Raw genomic sequence first — 16177 nt, forward strand, 5'->3', positions numbered from 1 at the left:
AGGTGTACATTTCAGTTCAAATGAAAATGAGACACTGATTAGAACATCATAAAGCAGTCAGAATGAGTGGGCAACATACCTGTTAATCTACTCAGTTCTTTGCTGGAATCCCTAATGCCAACGATTGCCCCATTTATGGCGCTAAAGCCTGTAACCTGAAATGTCTTTGCTGTTTGTGTCCAGTTTAGATTTAAGTGATTGCTGAGTTTTCTTCTGTATCCAGAGTCTTTTGATTCAGCTCAAGAGACATCATCTTTAAATCCTAGGTATAAATTCAGCCATGGCAGCTTAAGCCTCTAAAATCTCAGTATTTAGAGCATCAAAAACCCTGTAAGAATGCCATGAGAATATTTGTATGTTGCTGAGAGAGAATGGAAAGTTAAGTATAATAAAGTACCTTTCTTTAAAAAATACATGTATGTTCATTTAATTTCTTTTTTGTTCCCTCATGGTCAACAAGAGTCCGAAATGCACTATTTGGGTGCAGTCTCAAAAATGACAGAATGATCTCTATTCATTTCCAAAGCAAACCATTCAATTATCACAGTAATCCAAGTCTTTGCCCCAGCCACTAATGCAGAAGAAGCTGAAGTTGAACGGTTCTAAACCTACAAGACCTTCTAGAACTAACACTCAAAAAAGATGTCCTTTTCATTATAGGGGACTGGAATACAAAACTAGGAAGTCAAGAGATACTGGACCTGGAATAACAGGCAAATATGGCCTTGGAGTACAAAATGAAGCAGAACAAAGGCTAACAGAGTTTTCCCAAGAGAATGCACTGGTCATAGCAACCACTCTCTTCCCGCAACAAAAGCAACAACTCTACACACGGGCATCAGTAGACAGTCAATACCAAAATCAGATTGATTATATTCTTTGCAGCCAAAGATGGAGAAGCTCTATACAGTCAGTAAAAACAAGACCAGGAGCTGATTCTGGCTCAGATCATGGACTCGTTATTGCCAAATTCAGACTTAAATTGAAGAAAGTAGGGAAAAACACTAGACCATTCAGGTATGACCTAAATCAAATCCCTTGCAATTATACAGTGAAAGTGACAAATAGATTCACGGGATTAGACCTGATAGATAGGGTGTCTGAAGAACTATGGACAGAGGTTCGTGATATTGTACAGGAGGCAGTGATCAAAACCATCCCCAAGAAGAAGAAACACAAAAGGCAAAATGGTTGTCTGAGGAGGCCTTACAAATAGTGGAGAAAAGACTAGAAGTGAAAGGCAAAGGAGAAAAGGAAAGATATACCCATTTGAATGCAGAGTTCCAAAGAATAGCAAGGAGAGATAAAAAGCCTTCCTCAGTGATCAATGCAAAGAAATAGAAGAAAACAATAAAATGGGAAAGATTAAAGATCCCTCAAGAAAATGAGAGATACCAAGGGAACATTTCATGCAAAGATGGGCACAATAAAGGACCAAAATGGTAGGGACTTAACAGAAGCAGAAAATATTAAGAAGAGGTGACATGAATACACTGAAGAACTATACAAAAAAGATCTTCATGACCCAGATAACCACAATGGTGTGATCACTCACCTAGAGCCAGACATCCTGGAGTGAGAAGTCAAGTGGGCTTTAGGAAACATCACTATGAACAAAGCTAGTGGAGGTGATGGAATTCCAGCTGAGCTAGTTCACATCCTAAAAGATGATGCTGTGAAAGTGCTGCACTCAATGTGCCAGCAAATTTGGAAAACTCAATAGTGGCCACAGGACTGGAAAAGGTCAGTTTTCATTATGATCCTAAAGAAGTGCAATGCCAAAGAATGCTCAAACTACTGCACAATTGCATTCATCTCACACACTAGCAAAGTAATGCTCAAAATTCTCCAAGCCAGACCTCAACAGTATGTGAACCATGAACTTCCAGATGTTCAAGCTGGATTTAGAAAAGGCAGAGGAAACAGAGATCAAATTGCCAACATCTGTTGTATCATCAAAAAAGCAAGAGAGTTCCAGAAAAACATCTACTTCTGCTTCATTGGCTATGCTAAAGCCTTTGACTGTGTGGACTACAACAAACTGTGGAAAATTCCTCAAGAGATGGGAATACCAGACCACCTTACCTGCTTGTTAAGAAATCTGTATGCAGGTGAAGAAGAAACAATAGGACCCAGACATTGAACAACAGACTCGTTCCAAATTGGGAAAGGAGTATGTTAAAGTTGTATATTGTCACCTTGCTTATTTAATATGCAGAGTGCATCATGAGAAATGCCAGACTGTATGAAGCACAAGCCGGAATCAGGATTTCAGGGAGAAATATCAGTAACCTCAGATATGCAGATGACACCACCCTTATTGCAGAAAGGAAAGAGGAACTAAAGAGCCTGTTGATGAAAGTGAAAGAGGGAAGTGAAAAAGGGCAGTGAAAAAGTTGGCTTAAAACTCAACATTCAAAAAACTAAGATCATGGCGTCCAGTACCATCACTTCTTGGCAAATAGATGGAGAAACAATGGAAACAGTTGATAGACTATTTTCTTGGGCTCCAGAATCACTGCAGATGGTGACTGCAGTCATGAAATTAGAAGACGCTTCCTTCTTGGAAGGAAAGCTGTGACCAACTTAGAATATTAAAAAGCAGAGACATTAATTTGCTGACAAAGGTCCATCTAGTCAAAGGTATGGTTTTTCCAGTAGTCATGTATGTATGTCAGAGTTGGACTGTAAAGTAATCTGGGCACTAAAGAATTGATGCTTTTGAACTGTGGTGTTGGAAAAGACTCTTGAGAGTCCCTGGGACTGTAAGGAGGTGAAATCAGTCCTAAAAATTCATTGGAAGAACTGATGCTGAAGCTGAAACTCCAATACTTTGGCCACCAGATGCGAAGAACTGACTCACTGGAAAAGACCCTGATGTTGGGAAAGGTTGAAGCAAGTAGGAGAAGGGGATGACAGAGGATGAGATGGTTGGGTGGCATCACTGACTTGATGGACGTGAATTTGCACAAGGTCCAGGAGTTGTTGATAGACAGGAAAGCCTGGTGTGCTACAATCCATGGGGTCACAAAGAGTCGAACACAACTGAGCGACTGAACTGATCTGAGCTGATGTTCCCAGAACTGCTCCATATTTGTGGTGGTTAAAGGATTGTAAAGAGTGATTATATATAGAGAAATAAGAGCACTGAATTCTATTTCTGAGGTCAGATTATCTTCTTTCTGCCTTATTAGACTATGGCCTCCAAGTCTAAAGATGTAGTTCAGTGATAATGTGGGACAATTGTATATGTAATAAATTGTAGGGTAGCAGTACTATTCCAGGCTTCTGGCACTATTATTTCTGCAACCCAGCATATTTCCTCTCCTTTCCTATTCCTTTAGTGCAGATTCTACTTCCTGTCTTCATATAGGGATCAGCACAAGAACTAATAGAGTCTTAGAGCTTCATTCACCTGTCTATGTGGTTGGTTCAGATACGACACATGACCTGAACAAGGCCAGTAAGAGCCCTTGTCTAGGAGACTGTCCTATAGTGCAGTCAATAAGGAAAATTGCTTTTACTTCTGTGTTCCTGAAACCGGAAGGGTATCTGTGTCTACATGGGGCAGGCTCATTCACATGGACATAATAGGTTTTCCAGAGAGTGGGTGGTGCATGAAGTCCTCTCGAGGCCCAGACCAGGCACTGGCACTTCTCTACTTCTGCTGCATCCTACTGGCCAAAGTACAGGGCCAGCCCTGACTCAGACAATGAGGAAATAGTCTCTACTTTTAATGGGAGGAGTTGGAAGCCAAAGGACATGAGCATAGGCAGGCATGGAAAAATGGGAGCACAGCTAATCTACTAAAAAATTGTTATGTGCTCTGTATAATAGGCTCCAGTTTCATCCACCTCATTAGAACTGATTCAAATGTATTCTTTTTAATGGCTGAGTAATACTCCATTGTGTATATGTACCACAGCTTTCTTATCCATTCATCTGCTGGTGGGCATCTAGGTTGCTTCCATGTCCTGGCTATTATAAACAGTGCTGTGATGAACATTGGGGTACACGTGTCTCTTTCCATTCTGGTTTCCTCAGTGTGTATGCCCAGCAGTGGGATTGCTGGGTCATAAGGCAGTTCTATTTCCAGTTTTTTAAGGAATCTCCACACTGTTCTCCATGCTGTACTAGTTTGCATTCCCACCAACAGTGTAAGAGGGTTCCCTTTTCTCCACACCCTCTCCAGCGTTTATTGCTTGTAGACTTTTGGATCGCAGCCATTCTGACTGGTGTGAAATGGTACCTCATAGTGGTTTTGATTTGCATTTCTCTGATAATGAGTGATGTTGAGCATCTTTTCATGTGTTTGTTAGCCATCTGTATGTTTTCTTTGGAGAAATGTCTAGTTCTTTGGCCCATTTTTTGATTTATTTTTCTGGAATTGAGCTGTAGGTGTTGCTTCTATATTTTTGAGATTAGTTGTTTGTCTGTTGCTTCATTTGCTATTATTTTCTCCCATTCTGAAGGCTGTCTTTTCACCTTGCTAGTAGTTTCCTTTGTTATGCAGAAGCTTTTAAGTTTAATTAGGTCCCATTTGTTTATTTTTGCTTTTATTTCCAATATTCTGGGAAGTAGGTCATAGAGGATCCTGCTGTGATGTATGTCGGAGAGTGTTTTGCCATGTTCTCCTCTAGGAGTTTTATAGTTTCTGGTCTTACGTTTAGATCTTTAATCCATTTTAAGTTTATTTTTGTGTATGGTGTTAGAAAGTGCTCTAGTTTCATTCTTTTACAAGTGGTTGACCAGTTTTCCCAGCACCACTTGTTAAAGAGATTGTCTTTAATCCATTGTATATTCTTGCCTCCTTTGTCAAAGAAAAACACCAATACAGTATACTAACGCATATATGTGGAATTTAGAAAGATGGTAACAATAACCCTGTATACGAGACAGCAAAAGAGACACTGATGTATAGAACAGTCTTTTGGACTCTGTGGGAGAGGGCAAGGGTGGGATGATTTGGGAGAATGGCATTGAAATATGTATAATATCATATATGAAACGAGTCGCCAGTCCAGGTTTGATGCATGATACTAGATGCTTGGGGCTGGTGCACTGGGACGACCCAGAGGGATGGTATGAGGAGAGAAGAGGGAGGAGGGTTCAGGATGGGAAACACATGTATACCTGTGGCAGATTCATTTTGATATATGGCAAAACCAATACAATATTGTAAAGTTAAATAAAATTTAAAAAAAAATTGTTATGTGCGTTTCAAAAGTTTAGAAACTTCCTCACGGTCCTGGCTAATAAGCATTAGAGACAGGAATTGAGCCTTAATCTTATGACTGAAAATCTTGCTCTTTCAGTGTTTCTCTTTAGTCTTGCTGATTGATCCATGCAGTCCAGATGTCACAACTTAATTACTAATAGTTTCTAGAGTCCTGTTCTTAGATCACTTTTGAATGACTTGAAACTTATTATGACAAGGTATTAACTTTCTATGAATAGGTCTTCTTGAGCTATACTTACAAGCATTTTTATCCATATTTGTATCCACAAGAAAAGGAAGTTCATATTTTCAATTTGCATCACACTATGATTTGAAATACCAAGTGTTATTTTTGGAGAATAGATAAAATAACTTGTAGTGTATAGGAAGTTTGACCTTGGAGTACAAAATGAAGCAAGGCAAAGCCTAACTGTTTGTCAAAAGAACATGCCAATCATAGCAAACACCCTCTTCCAACAACCCAAGAGACCACTCTACACATGGACATCACCAGATGGTCAGTACCAAAATCAGATTGATTATGTTCTTTGCAGTCAAAAATGGAAAAGCTCTATACAGTCAGTGAAAACAAGACCTGGAGCTGACTGTGGCACAGATCATGAACTCCTTATTGCAAAATTCAGGCTTATATTGGAAAAAAAAAATGGGGGAAACCACTAGGCCATTCAGGTATGACCTAAATAAAATCCCTAATGCTTATACAATGGAGGTGATGAATAGATTCAGGGAATTAGATCTGGTAGACCGAGTGTCTGAACAACTATGGGTCGAGGTTTGTAACACTGTACAGGAGACAGTGACCAAAACCATTCTAAAGAAAACAAAATGCAAGAAGGGAAAGTGGTTGTCTGAGGAGGCTTTACAAATAGCTGAGGAAAGAAGAGAAGCTAAAGACAGGGGAGAAAGGGAAAGATACCCAACTGAATGCAGAGTTCCAGAGAATGGCTAGGAGAGATAAGAAGGCCTTCTTAAATAAACAGTGCAAAGAAAGAGAGGAAAAGAATGAAATGGGAAAGACCAGAGATCTCCTCAAGAAACTTGGAGATTCCAAGGGGACATCTCATGCAAGGATGAGTATGGTAAAGGACAGAAATTCAAAGGATCTAACAGAAACAGAAGAGATTAGGAAGAGGTGGCAAGAGGATACAGAAGAACTATACAAAAAAAGTCCTAATGACCTGGATAACTATGATGGTGTGATCACTCATCTAGAGCCAGACATCCTGGAGTGTGAAGTCAAGTGGGCCTTCGGAAACATTACTATGAACAAAGCTAGTGAAGGTGACGGAATTCCAGCTGAGCTATTTCACATCCTAAAAGATGATGCTGTTAAAGTACTGCACTCGATATGTCAGCAAATTTGGAAGACTCAGCGGTGCCCCCTGACTGGAGAAAATCAGTTTTCATTCCAATGCCAGAGTGTTCAAACTACCATACAATTGCGCTCATTTCACATGTTAGCAAGATTATGTTCAAAATCCTTCGAGCTAGGCTTCAGCAATACGTGAACTGAGAACTTCCAGATGTACAATTTGGGTTTAGAAAAGGCAGCAGAACCAGAGATCAAATTGCCGACATTCACTGGATTATGAAAAAAGCAGAGGAATTCCAGAAAAACAGATACATACTTCTGCTTCATTGACTATGCTACAGCCATTGACTGTGTGGATTACCTCAAACTGGAAAATTCTTAAACAGATAGGAGTACCAGATCATCTTACCTATCTCCTGAGAAACCGTATGCAGGACAGGAAGCAACAGTTAGAACCAGACACAGAAAAAAAAAAAAAAAAAAATTCAGACACAGAACAACTGACTGGTTCCAAATTGGGAAAGGACTATGACAAGGCTGTATATTGTCACCCTGCTTATGTAACTTATATGCAGAGTACATCATACAAAATGCCAGACTGGATGAATCACAAGCAGGAATCAAAAGATTGCCAGGAGAAATAACAGCCTCAGATATGCAGATGATACCACCCTTATGGCAGAAAGCAAAGAGGAACTAAAGGTCCTCTTGATGAGTGTAAAAGAGGAGAGTGAAAAAGCTGGCTTGAAACCCAACATTCAGAAAACTAAGATCATGGCATCTGGTCCCATCACCTCATGGAAAATAGATGAGAAAAAAATGGAAGCAGTGGCAGACTTTATTTTCTTGGGCTCCAAAATCACTGCAAATGATGACTGCAGCCGTGAAGTTAAAGAAACTTGCTCCTTGGAAGAAATGCTGTGACAAACCTAGACAGCATATTAAAAAGCAGAGACATTGTCAACAAAGGTCCGTATAGTCAAGGCTATAGTTTTTCCAGTAGTCATGTCCGGATGTGAGAGTTGGATCATAAGGAAGACTGAGCATCAAAGAATTTATGCTTTTGAATTGTGGTGCTCTAGAAGACTCTTGAGTGTCCCTTGGACTGCAAGGAGATCAAACCAGTCAATCCTAAAGGAAATCAGTCCTGAATATTCATTGGAAGGACTGATGCTGAAACTGAAACTCCAGTACTTTGGCCACCTGATGTGAAAAGCTGATTCACTGGAAAAGACCCTGATACTGGGAAAGATTGAGGGCAGAAGAAGAGGGGAGCAGAGGATGGGATGGCTAGATAGCATTACCAACTCAATGGACATGAATTTGACAAACTCCAGGAGATAGTGGAGGACAGAGGGGCCTGGTGTACTGCAGTTCATTGGGTTGCAAAGAATGCAACAGGACTTAGTGACTAAACAATAAGAACAATATAGTAATACTTAGAGATAATTAGTGCTTCCCTGGTGGCTCAGGTGGTTAAAAATCTGCCTGCAGTGCGGGAGACCTGGATTGATAGTGGGGGAACACTTAGTTCAGGCAAGTGGGAAACTGGAAGTTGATGAGAGCTGTTCAGAGAGAAGAAGCCTGTCAACAAGCGGAAGGGAGAGACAGTGAGCCTCAATCCTAAAGGATTCTGAGGAGAGTAATAGTGATAGTGGCTGTCCTTTAAGCTGAGGAATCTTAACAGTGAAAGTGAAAGTGCTAGTGTCCCAGTCGTGTCCGAATCTTTGCGACTCCATGGACTGTAGCCCGCCAGGCTCCTCTGTCCATGGAATTCTCCCAGCAAGAATACTGGAGTGGGTTGCCATGCCCTTCTCCAGGGGTTCTTTCCGACCCAGGAATCTTTCCGACCCAGATATCCAGCATTGCAGGCAGATTCTTTACCATCTGAGCTACCTGGGAATCTTGCAGCTTGGTGTGAAAGGCCCCATGCATATTCCAGATGCAGCTGTCTCCAGGGCTTCTCATAAGGATGGAGTACAGAGAGCCTGGTGTTGCACTATAAGACTCGCTGTCTCATATTGTGCCTCTACCAAAATAAGTAGCTCAAACGCTCTGTGCAGGCCTACTTTAAAAGTCTGGATGTTATAATTCTTCCTCTAGAACAGTCCTAAGGGTGTTGATGGAAAGGGATGGCCACACAGGCAACTTTACCTCATGAAATTTAATAATTAAAAAGCATGATTGCTGTGAAGAAAGGAAGATTAGGAAGGTATAGAAACAAACAGTGTACAGCAACAAAAAGGTACAGAAACAAACAGTGAGAAATGAAGAAGACAACTGTCAGAAACTTTCTTTCTGCAACTGAAATAAGGGCTTCTCTAGGAGGGAACACTAGTGAGCAGAACTGAACACTTGCAAACATTTTGGAGTTCATTTGGTTTGATGTGGGATGACTGGAACTCACACCTGAGATGTGGGCATAAGAAAGGGAGTGTTCAAATGGTTCACATGAGGCAGGAGAAGGGGAAGGAGGACAGGTAAGAGGACATCTTTGGATTGGTGGGAAAGCAGATGGCTTTATGACTTATAAATCGGTTAGTAGGGATAAAGGTCATATGTATAATTTTTAAACATCTTATTAGCCTGTACCTTCAACTTCTTTTCATTACTTTGATAAACATGCCAATCTCATACCAGAATAGGTTCTGATTTTGGAATCTGGTGGTCAGGAAAAGACAGGGTAGCAAAAGAACTGTAATGTGTTCTCTTTGGAGGAAACAAAACAGGGATTACATTCTCCCTGACAAGTTTCCTAAGTGATTTAAGAAGGTTTGTGCATTCTGTGTTTAGAAACACAGAGAAACTTTGAATGGAGAATCTGTTTTCCCTCTTGTCTGTTGGTCTGCATTCTGGCACTGGGTGACTGCCTCAATCAGAGGAATTTGGCCTGCAGTCAAGGCTGGATCTCAGGGCTGTGGGGCCTGACATTCCTGTACCCCACATCTGAGACTTTGTCTGTATCTACAGTCATCTGACTGTAGACTCTTTCCCCTCAGCAAAAGGTGCAGGGTTCTAACCATGAGGGTGAGAATATAAGCCTGAAGTCAGTTTTCAGCATGAACCATTTGAGACAATAGACTACATTTTATGTTTTAAAGGAAAAATAACCCAAGGAAATTAAAACAGATCCATGGCCATATAGGACTGTCTCAGAAAGAAGACTAAAATTTTTTTTTAAAGTTCAGGTAGGCCAACTCCATATAATCATTTTAAGCTTTTAAATCACAAGTTTGAGCTGTAGGAATGTCTTTTTTGGTAAATACAGAGGAAAGATCAGCCACTGGAACCATTTATCTTGCATTTGTTCAAAGCACTGAGTAAATTAGAGCAAATTTTAGAGTTTGGAATTCTTCTGTGATGTGACAAAATCAAAGAGTTGTTGAATTTGTATTACCTGTATATTTTGCAGTGATTGACCTTTCTTCTAAATCTGTAATTAAAAAGGGAAGGAAAAGCAACCAAACATGAAAGCAGTTTTGCATTCTTTACTTTCAAGTTCTGGTTGAAGGTACTTGAAAGATCAGGATGGTTTTCCATCTCTGCTGTTTTGGACATGCTTTCAAAAAACCAGTGTAATCTTCTAGATTCTATAATCTTCTATATTATTATTAATATACATGTTATTCTTTACAAAGTTATAGATAACTGCTGCCACCAGTTTTGCTGTCAGCAAAGGGGCATCTGTCTGTGGATGCTTCTTTTTATGGTTTCAGTCTCTGAATATTTATGTCATAAGCCAACTTTGCTTGAGTATTTTTTGAGTACACTTTTTATTTTGGAATAATTTTATATGCACAGAAAATTTACAAAAAGAGTGCAGCAAGTTTTCATATACACTTCACCTATCTTTTCCCAATGTTTGCCATCTGTAAGTGGGTGGAATGGTGGCCTGCAGAATCCATGTCCACATCCTAAACCCCAGAATCTGTGAATGTGACCTTATTTGAAGAATCTTTGCTGATGTAATTAAGCATTTGAAGATGAGATTGTTCTGGATTATCTGAGTGGGCCTTAAATCCAATGACAGAGGTCCTTATAAAAGACACAAAGAGCAGGGACACATGGGGAGAAGAGGACAAGGCTCATTTCTTCATTGATATTCCCCTTTCCGAACTAGGATCCTATCCAGGATATCAAACGGTGCTGCTTGTCAGGTCTCTACAGTCTTTGTTCTGTGACAGTTTCCTAGTCATTGTTTGTTTTCCATGACCTTGATGGTTTTGGCAGCCCTGGTTAGATATTTTGTAGAATATCCCCCACTCTGGGTTTGTCTACTCTTTGTTTTTCATGATTAGACTGGATTGTGAGTTCTGGGAAAGAATACGATGAAGGTGTATTGCTTCTTTCATTACATCATGTTGTCGTTCAATTGCCCAGATGTGTCCAACTCTTTGTGACCCCGTGGACTGCAGCACACCAGGCTTCTCTGTCCCTCACCATCTCCCTTAGTTTGCCTAAGTTCATGTCCATTGCATCAGTGATGCTGTCCAGCCATCTCATGCTCTGTTGTCCCCTTCTCCTCCTGCCCTCAGTTTTTCCCAGCATCAGGGTCTTTTCCAAGGAGTCAGTTGTTCGCATCAGGCGACCAAAATGCTGGAACTTCAGGTGTAGCATCAGTCCTACTAATGAATATTCAGGGTTGATTTCCTTTAAGATTGACTGCTTTGATCTCATCGCTGTCCAAGGGACTCTCAAGAGTTTTTTCAAGGACCACAGTTCAAAGGCATCAATTCTTCAGCACTCTGCCTTCTTTACGGTCCAACTCTCACAACCGTTCATGACCACAGGAAAGACCATAGCCTGACTATACGGACCTTTGTCAGCAAAGTGACGTCTTTGCTTTTCAGTACACTGTCTAGGTTTGTCATAGCTTTTCTGCCAAGAAGGAAAGAGGCACATTTATTATTACTTCATAAAGGGCGTGTATATCCACATGACTTGCCTCTGCTGATGTTAATCTTATCATTTAAATGTAGAGTTTTCCAGGTTTCTCCATTGTGAAGTTACTATTTTCCTTTTCTATTCTCTGTTCTTTGGAAGTAAGTTTTTAAGCCCAGCCCACACTCAAGTAGGTGGGAGATTAAGCTATACCTCCTAAGCTATACCTCCTTGGAGCAGGGAGAGGATGGTAGGTATTATGTGGAATTTTTCTCTAAGAAGTATGCCTTCCTTCTGTCTTCCCTGTCTTCAGTCATTTATTTATATCAGTATGTATGTACATTTAGCCACTCAGGCATGTCCAACTCTTTGTGACCCTGTGGACTATAGCCTGCCAGGCTTCTCTGTCTCTGGGATTCTCCAGGAAAGAATACTGGAGTGGGTTGCCATGGCCCCCTCCAGGGGATCTTTCTGACCTGGGATTGGACCTGCATCTCTTATGTCTCCTGCATTGGCAGATGGGTTCTTTACCACTAGCGCCACCTGGGAAGCCTGTATATCAGTATAAATGTACTTCTGTTTATTCTATCATCCAGTTATACGTCATGATCTAATACAACAACATTATTTATTTATTTTTGCCCAAATTGTTCTAGCTTTCCTGGATCTTATTGTTGTTATTTTTTTATTACCTTATATGATATTGATTTAAGCTTTCTTTTTGTTCCCTGGACTATTGCTGCATAACAAATTAACCCTAAGCTTAGTTGCTTAAAACAACAAACATTATTATCTTAGGGTTTCTCTGGTTGTGACTTAACTGAGTACCTCCGATCCCTCACAAGTGTGCAGTCAGCGTGTCAGGTGGAGCTGTGGTGTTCTGAAGCCTCGACTGAAGAGGCTGACACACATGGTGTTTGTAACCCTCAGGGCCTTGCCAGCTATTGCATGCAGACATAGGCAAGGGACAGTCACAGGCCGCTCACAGCACAGCACCTGGCTTCCCTCCAAGCAGGGTGGGCAGGGGGAGGGGCGCCCAAGATGGAAATCGTAGTGTTTCTTGTAACCTAATCTTACAAGTGGCAGCCTGTCACTTTTGCTCACATTCAAGGGAAGGGGACAATACAGTGGCCTGAATGCAGGGAGGCGGGATCACTGGAGCGCATTTTAAAGGCTGCCAACCACACCCAGAATTCCACTGTTGCAGTTGCTCACTTTACTTCACTAGGATGGACAGAAGCAGAAGAGAAGGGGGAATCTTTGAAAAGCAGAACCCCACTGGATTAAATGTTTTGTTTGCAATAACTTTTGACATTGCATCACATACTACATAATATCTATCTCATTATTATTCATTTGCACATTTGTTTATTCATTCATTAAGGAGTATACAACATGTAACTCATGAAAATGCAGTGTGGCATGTGACATTTCTGACCCCTAGATGTGGTCTACCTAAAATCTTTGGAAAGTCTTTTTCTCTTAACTAGATAGCACCTGCGCACTTGTAGGTCTTTTAAGCCCAAACACCATAGTGCCACTTCTACCAGCTGACATGTGAGCAGAAGTAGAACAATTATTAACTGTAATTGAAGCTAAATCGAAGCTAATTGTAAATCGAAGCTAAACTTTAAGTTGTTCACATTGAATTCATTAAAAATTTCATAATGAACCTAGGGAATTATGAAGAATTACTGACAATAACACCAGTAAGTCTTCCATTTGAATTCAATTCACATTTAGGTCCTTAATCATTAAATAAAATCATTTATTTGTGTCTTCTAATTAAAAAATAATAATTCATGCTCCCTGAAGAACACCTGAAAATGAAGAAAAGCCCAAAGGAAGAAGTTAGCTGATTTCAGAGGCTATGTTCTTAATCATTACTCTATACTTTTGAAGTGAGTGTGCGCGCTCTGGGCCTGCGTTTCTGCATGGGCAAAATATAGGAGTAGTCCTAAATGCATGGTCTCCTATGTCCTCTACTTGTTTGCATGTATAATAGAATTTTATCATATGCATAATTAACTTACTCAACTTCAAAATTTCTCCAATTCAGGAGTGAGAGCCAGAGAGTAAGAGGGAGAAAGAGTCCATGGGATTCTCCAGGCAAGAATACTGGAGTGGATTGCCATTCCCTTCTCCAGGGGATCTTCCCGACCCGGGGACCCAACTTGCATCTCAGGTCTCCTTTACTGGCAGTTGTGTTCTTTACCAGTAGCGCCACCTGGGAAGCCATTACATAATACAGGACACTTAAATAATCAGTTGTCAGTGCAGGTTGGTCAAACAAAACCTATGGAAATAATGTAAAAATGATCTCACTTAAGAATTATTTTTATCACTGACAATGGACAGGAGTGTATTGTTTAGATGACCAAGTAAGTTAATGTAGATTCACCTCCACTCTTGAAGAGTTGAAGAATTAATTGATGTCAGTGGTGGAACATGTATAGGTGATTAATTAGGGGAGCCAATAAAGCATCTTACAGAGCTGTAAAAAATGCATACTATACTTTTTAGCAGTGTAAAGTATTTTAAGGATACATGATGCTGTATATGATTTTCTTCACTTAACTGACTTTAAAATCAAACCTAGAAGTAATATGTGAATCTGTTTTAACAGATACCTACTGAAAATGGAAAGATACAGTTTGAAAACAAAAGGTTCATTCTGGTCTCACAAAGGACTGGACTATTGCCGAGGTCCAGCCCCGGCTGATCCAGCGAGTTCGAAGGGGAGACGGCATCGGCAATTAATTTAAATATTCATCAAAGATATAAAGAGTAATAGCATGAGGATAGCTCAGTAGGAAAATTCAGCGGAGAAAAGAGGCTGAGTAGTTTGGTTTACACGGAAAATGAATATAACCTGTGACATCAGGTTAGCTCTGACCATGGAGGCCGCAGGCGCCCTCTTGAATAGCGGAAGGTGCCCCACCTTAGGCACCTTCTCGAGTGGGTCTTAGAAGCCCAGGCAAATAAATGGTCGCAGAGGACCTCCACGCTCCAGATGGAAACTTCAGCCGGAATGTGAAAAGAAAGAATGACATGGGGAGACCAAGCTTCGGTGAGCAAGGCCCGTAGCTTTATTTTCAACTGGGGCTTTTATACCATAAGTTGTACATAGAGGATAATAGGGGGCGTGAAACCATGCAAAGTCAGCAGTCTTTGATCCTTATCAAAACCAGGGTTTCTTTCCTGCAAATTTATCATATATAAATGGTTTAGGTGATTTACATCATCTTCTGGCCAGAAGGCCTATTAACGTTTTATGACTCTTGACAGAGGTTTGTCAACCGTAAGACTTATTTTCTCTAGGAGTAATTATTTTAAGGTTTGGCGCCATCGTCCGGAGGTGTTACATAAAGTTGCATTCCTATAGGGCAGAGGTGCAGTGGGTTTATAACAAAGGAAAGAATTTATTACCTTAAGGGTCTAAAGTTGCTAACACTAAGGCCACTACTTATTTTTTCTACATAACAACTATATTAATTAAATCACATTCAAGGATACAATACAGGGGATGTGGAAACTTGGTAGCAAGCATTGGCTCATCAATGAAATCTTTTACTAGTTTTATTCTGACAGTTTCTAACTCTCTGAGAGGCTTTAAGCTATTTGAATATCTTAAGCTTCCCGTGCCTCTCACGGCTGAGAGACTGTAAACAATCGTATGCATAGCTGTAGGAGTCCGGGTAAACTTGTCAGGCCAGTTAGAGAGCTATCTGAGGGGTTTGGATTTAAACACTCCTAATGCCCAGGAACTTATTAACTGGAGCTGTAAGTTAACTCTTTATCAAAGAGAGCGAGATGGTGGTGGGGGACAGCCCCCAGTAAAGTCAGAGGTGAGAGCACAAAGCAGTAAAGTAGGCAGACTCTGGTTTTGGGGGTAGATGCTCGAGCATATCCAGGGGGACTCCTGAGGCTCGATCCTGCCCTTGCGTATGTCAGGCCTCCTTCCTCACGACCTTTGCCATGGGCGGAGGTCCTCGCGCCGGCTCCCGGCAGACTATGACCAAAAATCCATTAGGATTCACGTAGTAGTTTTCTGGATCTTATTCTTTATTTCTCTGCTTCTGTGTGGGAGCTTGCCTCATTCTTTTTTTCATGCAAATTTTTTTGCTTCTCCATGCCTAGATGGAAATGGCCATCCTAAAGAATTTTTCAGACCAGGCATGCAATGGAGAATGACTAGTGTTTCTGAGATTTAATTCCAAATATTCTGGAGGATGTGCAATTTCAGATAGGTTTATGGGGGCCAAGAATGGCTGTATGCCCACTTTCCAGGAGAGGCCATGGGGAAGGAATCAGACCCTAGTGGAGCTGGCACACGGTGTATTTTAGTAGCCAGCCACAGATGGCCTCACGGAGGTTCCTGGATCCCGCAGGCAGGGCTCAGAAGCAGAGGGAAGAGTCACTGAACTCCCCAGGGCCCTGTGGACAGAGTGTGGGAGGCCTTAGGGTGGTGAGGGAGGACCAGACAGGACATCAGATGCTTTAGAAAGTAACCAACGGCATGACGCTGTAGATCCCTGGAGACTTAGATATGACCCAGGAAAGGAAAAGTATGAAAGGAAGAATGCCAAACCAACACAGATTAAATTTTAACCTGTCTGGGGACATGGAACTTAAAGATAGACTGAACCATGGAGAAAAACTATGTTGATGGCACACCTGTTTTGAGATGCTAGGACTTGCATCTCATACCCATGGGGACCTGGAATGTCTGTGATTCCTGAGGC

General features: G+C 41.0%; 1 long non-coding RNA gene across 2 annotated transcripts in view; it reads left to right on the forward strand.

Annotated features, from left to right (window-relative positions):
- Positions 1-16177, forward strand: part of LOC139185179 (uncharacterized) — a 138955-nt gene that overhangs the window by 15729 nt on the left and 107049 nt on the right. The gene's annotated exons all lie outside the window — the stretch shown is intronic.

Source organism: Bos indicus, chromosome 10 (assembly GCF_029378745.1).
Source record: "Bos indicus isolate NIAB-ARS_2022 breed Sahiwal x Tharparkar chromosome 10, NIAB-ARS_B.indTharparkar_mat_pri_1.0, whole genome shotgun sequence".
Lineage (NCBI taxonomy): Eukaryota > Metazoa > Chordata > Mammalia > Artiodactyla > Bovidae > Bos > Bos indicus.